Raw genomic sequence first — 10,151 nt, 5'->3', positions numbered from 1 at the left:
CAAGTTTGGGTAGTATGATCATCGTCCAAAAAAAGAATAAGAAGCCCTTTACGGGCATACAAAATCCAAAAAATTTCAATTTATGTAATTTTGCAACTATGCATCAGGCTGGGCTGAAGGACCAGCACCATGTGGCACGGTGTTATCTCGTCTGCATGTGATCATCGACATCAGGTCATGTAGCTTCTTCTCCACTCGCTCGACGGCTTCTTTCGTCGCAACTGCGATCTTCTCGATCTGCGACAATCGTTGATCGTGCTGGCGAAGTTGTTCATCTTTCTGGCGAAGACGGTATATAATCGATGTTCGACGGTCTCGGTGGCCAGCATGACGATGAGTATGTGGGACTGGTGAGAACATCGGGTCACTGTGTTGGGGCCTCTCATCTCCAGTGTCTGCTACCTCAATGTCCATCGCATCAGTCTCAACTCCTTCAGCTTCAGTTTCGGCCATAGTATCACGTGCAGCGGAAGAGGAAGCTGGTGTGTCAATTCATGGTCTCATTCTTTTTATGTTTGTTTTAGTAAATTTACGAGGCTGTCAGGGACGGTCAGTGGTGGGAAGCAATCCCACATGTCGAGACAATAGACAGATAAGATGAGGGAATGGAATGTACACATCTCTAGTGGATTTGATTGCCACGGCCAGCTGATGCAACATGAGAGTAGGCAGACAGTTTCACTTTTTGGCTGACGGCATAGAGAATCCCCAACATGAATGGGGTAAGATCAGACCTGTTGGTGCTCCTGGGATAGACGTTTGTGTAAAAAATTGCATGAAGAATGCAGAATTGTGAAGACATGTGGGATGCACGCAGAGAGTTGCCCTCTGTCCAAGGAATGTCTTCGTCATTGCATACATGTTTTGTAATTTCTGAACGTGCTTCAAGTAAGTCGAAGTTGTAGTCTGCAAAGCCTTGGGATTTACATGGAATTCCAATTAACTGACCGATAATGGCAGGAGTGATGTGAGTTGTGGTTTGGCCAATGGTGACATCTATTACTGGGGGGACAGATATGGGGGAATGACAGTAAGCTAAAAACCTGTATATTTGTTCATTCCGTGTCACTCCACCAAAGTCAAGCATACGAGACCAATCAATGGCATCGAGCATTGGTACAATCCCATATGGAGCTAGACAAGACCTATCAACTTGCCTTTCATAGTCCATCTTCCTTCCCAAAAACTTTTGATGTACATCCTCAGGAGGTGGTGGCACATTAGGGATTAGAAGTTCGGGTAGCGGAATGTTTGTAGGTGGTGGAGAGACAATTTGGGTTGCGGGCTGAGCATTTTTTCTCAAACCGTAAAGTGCTCCACCAAAATGGCTCAAATGACCGTAACCGACTTCTTGGAGAGGATCCATCGCAGAGGAAGAACAAAGGAAGATGAAAATGGAAGGAATGAAATGGAACGTCGGCAGTGTATTTTAAATAAGCTCACAAATTCGAGATATCGAATCACAAACGATATATCAACCGAGAAACCAACGGTCAGGCAAAGGGCTTATGCCTTTTCAAATATTTTTTCAATCGAGAGTACTTCGATATATACTAACAAGTTATTCGATATATCGAATATTAATCGATAAACTAGAAAATTCGTTTAAAATAAGCATTAATCCCTGGACAGTTTTTGGTGTTATTCGATATATCGATAGAGTATCGATATTATCGACAATTCGTTTAAGAAGAGCAGTTCGTTGCTGGACCATTGAGGTACATTTTTTATATTTCAATATTTACTCGATATATAATTACTTCGATATATCGAAATATCGGAGATATAATCGATAATTGCACTAAAAAAGTAGTTCGACGCTAGACATTTTTTGATAATTTCCGATATATCGAACTCTAGTCGATATATCGATACCCAGATATATCGACATCTACTCGATTATATCGATAATACAATTTAAAAAGCATTTTGTCGCTAAACAGTGTATGACCATTTTCGATCAATCGAATAATAGTCAATATATCGGTCGGTTATAAAGATGACTTACTACGATTATATCGACTAGATTTCGATATAATCGACAACTTACACTACGATTAATCGATTAGGTTTCGATTATATCTAAATGTACTGACTTTCGATATATCGTGTTATATTCGATATATCGAAGTGTAACTTTTCCATTTTTTTTTCTAATGTGTTTTTTTTATTTTATATATATTTTTTTTTTTGATTTGCTTTTTTAGGTTAGCTTGTTAGTACACGCCCATGTCGGTACACACTCCATGTTATCCAAGTTGTGTTCATAGTGTGCTTCTTCTAGTCTCTTAAGTTGCAATTGCATTCAGTGCTTTTGACTTGGGGCCAAAAATAAATGAAACTGCAATTTGGTTGGCACTTCCTCATTATAAATATGCTTGTTAGGAAACGTCATTCATCATCATCATCATCATCATTTCACGGTCATTTACATGCATTTCGCGATCAATTCCCTTCAAACCATGATCATTCCCATGCATTCCACGGTCATCCCAAACAATTCCGTGTTGATTCACGGTTGTTTCGAGGCATTTCACGGTCAATTCCCTTCACTTCACGGTCAGTGGCATGCATTTCGCGGTCAAATCGCTTCAAGCCATGATCATTCCCATGCATTTCACGGTTGTCCCAAACAATTCCGTGTTGATTCACGGTCATTTCAAGGCATTTCGCGGTCAATTCCCTTCACTTCACGGTCAGTTGCATGCATTTTACGGTCAATTCGCTTCAAACCATGATCATTCCCATGCATTTCATGGTCGTCCCAAACAATTCTGTGTTGATTCACGGTCGTTTCGAGGCATTTCGCGGTCAATTCCCTTCACTTCACGGTCAGTTGCATGCATTTTGCGGTCAAATCGCTTCAAACCATGATCATTCCCATGCATTTCACGGTCGTCACAAACAATTCTGTGTTGATTCACGGTCATTTCGAGGCATTTCGTGGTCAATTCCCCTCACTTCACGGTCAGTTGCATGCATTTCACGGTCAAATCGCTTCAAACCATGATCATTCCCATGCATTTCACGGTCGTTTCGAGGCATTTCGCACTCAATTCCCTTCACTTCACGGTCATTTGCGTGCATTTCACGGTCAATTCGCTTCAAACCATGATCATTCCCATGCATTTCACGGTCATCCCAAACAATTTCGTGTTGATTCACAGTCGTTTCGAGGCATTTCGCGGTCAATTCCCTTCACTTCACGGTCAGTTGCATGCATTTCACGGTCAAATCGCTTCAAACCATGATCATTCCCATGCATTTCACGGTCGTCAGAAACAATTCTGTGTTGATTCACAGTCATTTCGAGGCATTTCGCGGTCAATTCCCCTCACTTCACGGTCAGTTGCATGCATTTCACGGTCAAATCGCTTCAAACCATGATCATTCCCATGCATTTCACGGTCGTTTCGAGGCATTTCGCACTCAATTCCCTTCACTTCACGGTCATTTGCGTGCATTTTGCGGTCAATTCGCTTCAAACCATGATCATTCCCATGCATTTCACGGTCATCCCAAACAATTCCGTGTTGATTCACGGTCGTTTCAAGGCATTTCGCAGTCAATTCCCTTCACTTCACGGTCAGTTGCATGCATTTCGCGGTCAAATCGCTTCAAACCATGATCATTCCCATGCACTTCACGTCATCCCAAACAATTCCGTGTCGATTCACGGTCGTTTCGAGGCATTTCGCGGTCAATTCCCTTCACTTCACGGTCATTTGCGTGCATTTCGCGGTCAATTCGCTTCAAACCATGATCATTTCCATGCATTTCACGGTCATCCCAAACAATTCCGTGTTGATTCACGGTCATTTCGAGGCATTTCGCGGTCAATTCCCTTCACTTCACGGTCAGTTGCATGCATTTCGCGGTCAATTCGCTTCAAACCATGATCATTCTCATGCATTTCATGGTCGTCCCAAACAATTCTGTGTTGATTCACGGTCGTTTCGAGGTCAATTCCCTTCACTTCACGGTCACTTGCAAGCATTTCGCGGTCAATTCGCTTCAAACCATGATCATTCCCATGCACTTCACGGTCATCCCAAACAATTCCGTGTTGATTCACGGTCGTTTCGAGGCATTTTGCGGTCAATTCCCTTCACTTCACGATCATTTGCATGCATTTCGAGGTCAATTCGCTTCAAACCATGATCATTCCCGTGCATTTCACAGTCATCCCAAACAATTCTGTGTTGATTCACGGTCGTTTCGAGGCATTTCGCGGTCAATTCCCTTCACTTCACTATCAGTTGCATGCATTTTGCGGTCAATTCGCTTCAAACCATGATCATTCTCATACATTTCACGGTCGTCCCAAACAATTCAGTGTTGATTCACGGTCGTTTCGAGGCATTTCGCCGTCAATTCCCTTCACTTCACGGTCAGTTGCATGCATTTCGCGGTCAAATCACTTCAAACCATGATCATTCCCATGCACTTCACAGTCATCCCAAACAATTCCGTGTTGATTCACGGTCGTTTCGAGGCATTTCGCGGTCAATTCCCTTCACTTCACGATCATTTGCATGCATTTCGAGGTCAATTCGCTTCAAACCATGATCATTCCCGTGCATTTCACAGTCATCCCAAACAATTCTGTGTTGATTCACGGTCGTTTCGAGGCATTTCGCGGTCAATTCCCTTCACTTCACTGTCAGTTGCATGCATTTTGCGATCAATTCGCTTCAAACCATGATCATTCTCATGCATTTCACGGTCGTCCCAAACAATTCAGTGTTGATTCACGGTCGTTTCGAGACATTTCGCGGTCAATTCCCTTCACTTCACGGTCAGTTGCATGCATTTCGCGGTCAATTCGCTTCAAACCATGATCATTCCCATGCACTTCACGGTCATCCCAAACAATTCCGTGTTGATTCACGATCGTTTTGAGGCATTTCGTGGTCAATTCCCTTCACTTCACGGTCATTTGCATGCATTTCGCAGTCAAATCGCTTCAAACCATAATCATTCCCGTGCATTTCACAGTCATCCCAAACAATTCTGTGTTGATTCACGGTATTTCGAGGCATTTCGCTGTCAATTCCCTTCACTTCACTGTCAGTTGCATGCATTTTGCGGTCAATTCACTTCAAACCATGATCATTCTCATGCATTTCATGGTCGTCCCAAACAATTCAGTGTTGATTCACGGTCGTTTCGAGGCATTTCGTGGTCAATTCCCTTCACTTCACGGTCAATTGCATACATTTCGCGGTCAATTCACTTCAAACCATGATCATTCCCATGCACTTCACGGTCATCCCAAACAATTCCGTGTTGATTCACGGTCGTTTCGAGGCATTTCGCGGTCAATTCCCTTCACTTCACGGTCATTTGCATGCATTTCGCGGTCAATTCGCTTCAAACCATGATCATTCTCATGCATTTCACGGTCATCCCAAACAATTCTGTGTTGATTCACGGTCATTTCGAGGCATTTCGCAGTCAATTCCCTTCACTTTACGGTCAGTTGCATGCATTTTGCGGTCAATTCGCTTCAAACCATGATCATTCCCATGCATTTCACGGTCGTCCCAAACAATTCTGTGTTGATTCACGGTTGTTTCGAGGCATTTCGCGGTCAATTCCCTTCACTTCACGGTCAGTTGCATGCATTTCACGGTCAATTCGCTTCAAACCATGATCATTCCCATGCACTTCACGGTCATCCCAAACAATTCTATGTTGATTCACGGTCGTTTCGAGGCATTTCGCGGTCAATTCCCTTCACTTCACGGTCAGTTGCATGCATTTCGCGGTCAATTCGCTTCAAATCATGATCATTCCCATGCACTTCACGGTCATCCCAAACAATTCCGTGCTGATTCACTGTCGTTTCGAGGCATTTCGCGGTCAATTCCCTTCACTTCACGGTCATTTGCATGCATTTCGCGGTCAATTCGCTTCAAACCATGATCATTCCCATGCATTTCGCGGTCATCCCAAATAATTCCATGTTGATTCACGGTCATTTCGAGGCATTTCGCGGTCAATTCCCTTCACTTCATGGTCAGTTGCATGCATTTCGCGATCAATTCGCTTCAAACCATGATCATTCTCATGCATTTCATGGTCATCCCAAACAATTCCGTTCAAATTAGAAGAGGCTTTGCCATTTTTATACATTTTTGTAGTATAAATTAGCAAAGAACCCTCTTATATCTTTACTATTTTGAACTAAATGAAGGGCACAGATAACCTGATCTGTTCTTTATGTATAGATTTGCTTAATTGTGTGAGTGTACAATAAACGTCTCTTCATAAAATACCATTCATGAAAACAACTGACCCTAGATAGCTGGGACAAGACCATGATGATAAAGATCTATACCATCCATCACAAGTCATATTCTACAATTGCAGTCAATTTTATTTTTAGAGGACTGATCACCTGCAACCGAGATACATATGCACATACAAATTTCTAAAGGCAGAAACTAGGCTGTGGTGTACCACTGGTTGTTCGTGGTGATCATTCCCCCTATTCTCTTAAGATTATAGAATAATTGTACAAATATCGATATTGGTTTCAACGGCATCACCCTATCAAACACTTAGTCTGACCTAAGAGAATATACACTGGGCACTTCTCTTTCAAGTATTTCAATCAATTACTATGGGAATTTAGAACTACAAAAGGAGATTATTTCCATACCTTAGCTTTTGCTTGAATAAAATTGTCCAAATTCAGAGGCCTCAATACTTACGGTGCATTATTTGTACCTCCCTAAACCAAAAAGCAATGGCAATTTAGCATATGTGAAAAAGTGAAAGAGAGAGTAACGAGTAATCAAATGAATTGTAAAAATGCACAAGTGGACACATCAATGCCTGTCCACAAAGCCCAATGCCCATGCACTGGTCCATACATTTTCAGAAATGAAGTTATTCCTTAAAGCATACATAAATCTGGTTCGACTCTAACTGCATCCAAGGAAATAGACAGACATCAATAGTAACCTACAAGTCAAGGAACATACCCGCTTTTCTTCTTCTAGAAGTTCTTCCACTGGCCTATATGCCACTGCGATACAAAGGTTCTGCACAAAAAGAAAGTAAGAAATTGAGGAATAGATGGCCAAGAAAGACAACAGGTGTAGGTACTTCACCTTCAAATCACTCCCTGAATATCCTTCAGTTGCATTGGCAAGTTCATCAAATCAGAATACAAAATCTAGGTTTTCTTGGGCCAGAAATATTCTTAGAATTTTCATCCAATTCTCAGCATCTGGGAGGTTCACATATATCCTACATACCAAAATTTTAGTCACTAGAAGCAGAAGGAAAAGGAAATGGTAGTGAAAAGTAGAAATTCAACTATTTCTGATCAGAAACACCCTAGAATCATGAGACTGAGGGAGCAGATGTGCTAAGTATACTATTCATAAGTTAATAACTAGCCACAGATTTTTTTATTTTTTTTTTAAGTAAACAAGAAATGGGAAAGAGTGTATAAAGATGTTATATGGACACTTTAAATTGCTATGATGCCATGTAGCATGGCAGTAAAACCACGAATATGCATGGCATCCTCGGGTTCTGAACTTCTGTGAGTGGGACCCACTGTTCAGTCATCCAGTTCCAGACCATTGATTTGATGAGACCCACAATGGATGGAATGTTCCCCCAAACTCTCAATCTAAGGACTAGATTATTGGCGAGAAAGTAATTCAGCCATGGTGCACATTCAATGGGAAAAGGCCTATGGTCAGAATCTGAATTTTTGGTGAACAGTTCATCCAATGTGGGTCCCTTAGATCAACACTCTGGATTACCAAACAGTGGGTTTTATATGTGGGTCCCTTGAAAAAACACTACCTAATTGAAGGCACACATTCATGATATTCATATGCCTTTTCTGAAATGCCTGAAAGAGATTGAAAAAACACTACCTAATTGAAGGCACACATTCATGATATTCATATGCCTTTTATGAAGGTTGTCCACCATGATTTTTTTATACTAACCCTCCAACCAACCGAAAGTAATGACCATAGGCTACGACTAAATAAATTCAGTTGGATCGACACCTAGATCCATAGCTCAAGTGGTAGACTGAGTGAAAGATACCTCGTTTCAACACTTACGTCTTGGTATCGATTCACTAGAAGAAAAAAATAATAATAATAATTCAGTTGTATTATGAGGCCCTGGGATTCAGTTGTATTGTGATGTAGTCTATTACCAATTATGAAAAAAGGGCCTCAATAGCCTAGTTTTTAGATCGAGGGTTGGATCTCACCTATTTGTGGTCCTGCAGAACCTGAAAGGCGTCCCAGTCACGGCACGAAGTCTTCCCAAGGAAAAGGAGATCAATGTTCCTTGGTTGGATTCTACTTCTCCGAGCTTCCTCTTCTCTTCTCCTTATTTCCCCTCTTCAAATGCCCTAGGAAAAATTAGAAAATTCGTGCAAGGTAGAGAGGTGTGAGAAAATGGGGTTATATATAACTCCAGTTTTGATGTAAATGGCCCTAATGGCACTTGTACTCTCATACTAACCCTATATGGGTCAATTTTGGTCAGTGAGATTATGAGGGGAGGCTCACAAGGAAATCCGCACTTAGGGTTAAGGATTCTATTAATGGATAAGCCAAGGTACAAAGTGGGCCCTAAAAAAAAGACCGGAAAAAGAAAAAATAAAAAAGGAACAAGGTCCTGACCACAGTAGAGTTGAAACTGTGGGGAACTCGTACAAATGATTTCTGTATATTGAGAATTCCATTTCTCTTCTTTATTTTATTAAAATCATTGGCATTCTCTAAAAAATAATAAAATAAATAGAGTAAAAATAAAAAATGATATGACGTGAAGGGCATGAACATGAAATAAGCCGAAAGGACCGTGAATCAAGACGGAATAGGCGGGAATGACCGTGAAATGCGCCGAAATGACCGTGAATTAACATGGAATAGGCGGGAAATGACCGTAAAGAAAAGATATCATTTACTGCAAAATGTTGTCTTCACCATTCATAATGAAATCAATATTACGAATACATCATTTCCTTCAAATTTATGACAAAATATACAACACATTATTTACATCATTTCACCATGAATGTTTTACAGTACATCATTTACAACAGTTTACAACATTTCATAAAATTTTCCGATTCCTCTCATGCCTAAGACAAATAAATCATATTTTGAACTCACTAAGGCAATCATAGGCTATTGACTCCCTAAAGCTGGAAGTGAATGGCTGCAAGTCTCTCCCTGTCAAAATGTGATCGCTGCACAAAATGTCGATATATTTAATGAATGCCACAGTCATATTCATTCGTCTGCTTTGGTATAGAGGTATGTTCTCTGACCGTCCAAACATTTCCTTCCAGCGCAGCCCTATCTCCAGTGGCGTAAAATAATATAGGCAAGGCCTCCTTCATCAGATCAATATGTTGCCTGTATCGATTGAGTGTCCTCGAGTATAAACTGTCAAGTATAATGATTCATCGATCTCGAGGGTGGATGACCATCAGGTACCAATGACTGTTGGCGTGATTGATTGGTACATATGCCTGTCCATGTTTGGCAAGATAAGATATCAATATCTAGAAATTATAGATTTGGGTATACCTAGCATTGATAACTTGTAACGACACCAGTACCTCTTCATGTTGCCACATGGCCTTCTGCCCCTCATACAGCTTGACAATGTTGATCGAAGAGAGTTTTTCTATCCCTTCAAATAATAAACGCGAATCGTCACTGCCAACATCCCGATATATTCGCAATGTCGACATTTGCATGCCGATACATGGCTATTACAAACAACATAGTAAATTAGAACATATATCATATAATGAAATAGCATATTAACCATGATCCAAATCATACAGTTACCATGAAATATGTAGGACAGAACTTGCAATCCTTTGTATATAATAGAGGAAATGATTGGTGTCTTCTCTCCAAGAAATCGACGTACTTGTCAATAGCCTAATCAATAAAGAAGGAAAATTAATCTATACTCTTTTATATACAAATTCTGAAAAAAACCATTTATGTATGTCTGTGATTTTCTTACCACGCTGTCAACCCAAGCATTCTTCTCCCAAATGGTCTTGAACCATCGAAATTCAGGTGATTCTTTGTTTGCGTTGGCCTAGCTTTCCAATTCATGGAGTTCGTCCTGTGATA

General features: G+C 40.9%; 2 long non-coding RNA genes across 2 annotated transcripts; both read right to left on the bottom strand.

Annotated features, from left to right (window-relative positions):
* Positions 1-6,586: 6,586 nt before the first annotated feature.
* On the bottom strand, positions 6,587-7,279 carry LOC131249004 (uncharacterized). The gene is made up of 3 exons (XR_009172593.1): positions 7,122-7,279; positions 6,993-7,052; positions 6,587-6,739 (listed from the first exon to the last, which is right to left on the bottom strand). It is a non-coding gene; the product is annotated as an uncharacterized LOC131249004 (long non-coding RNA).
* A 2,089-nt stretch (positions 7,280-9,368) lies between these two features.
* Positions 9,369-10,151, bottom strand: LOC131249006 (uncharacterized). Its single transcript, XR_009172595.1, has 3 exons — positions 10,039-10,151; positions 9,855-9,950; positions 9,369-9,772 (listed from the first exon to the last, which is right to left on the bottom strand). It is a non-coding gene; the product is annotated as an uncharacterized LOC131249006 (long non-coding RNA).

Source organism: Magnolia sinica, chromosome 6 (assembly GCF_029962835.1).
Source record: "Magnolia sinica isolate HGM2019 chromosome 6, MsV1, whole genome shotgun sequence".
Classification (NCBI taxonomy): domain Eukaryota; kingdom Viridiplantae; phylum Streptophyta; class Magnoliopsida; order Magnoliales; family Magnoliaceae; genus Magnolia; species Magnolia sinica.
The sequence above is the reverse complement of the archived record's forward strand: the minus strand, read 5'-3'. Positions and strand labels throughout refer to the sequence as shown.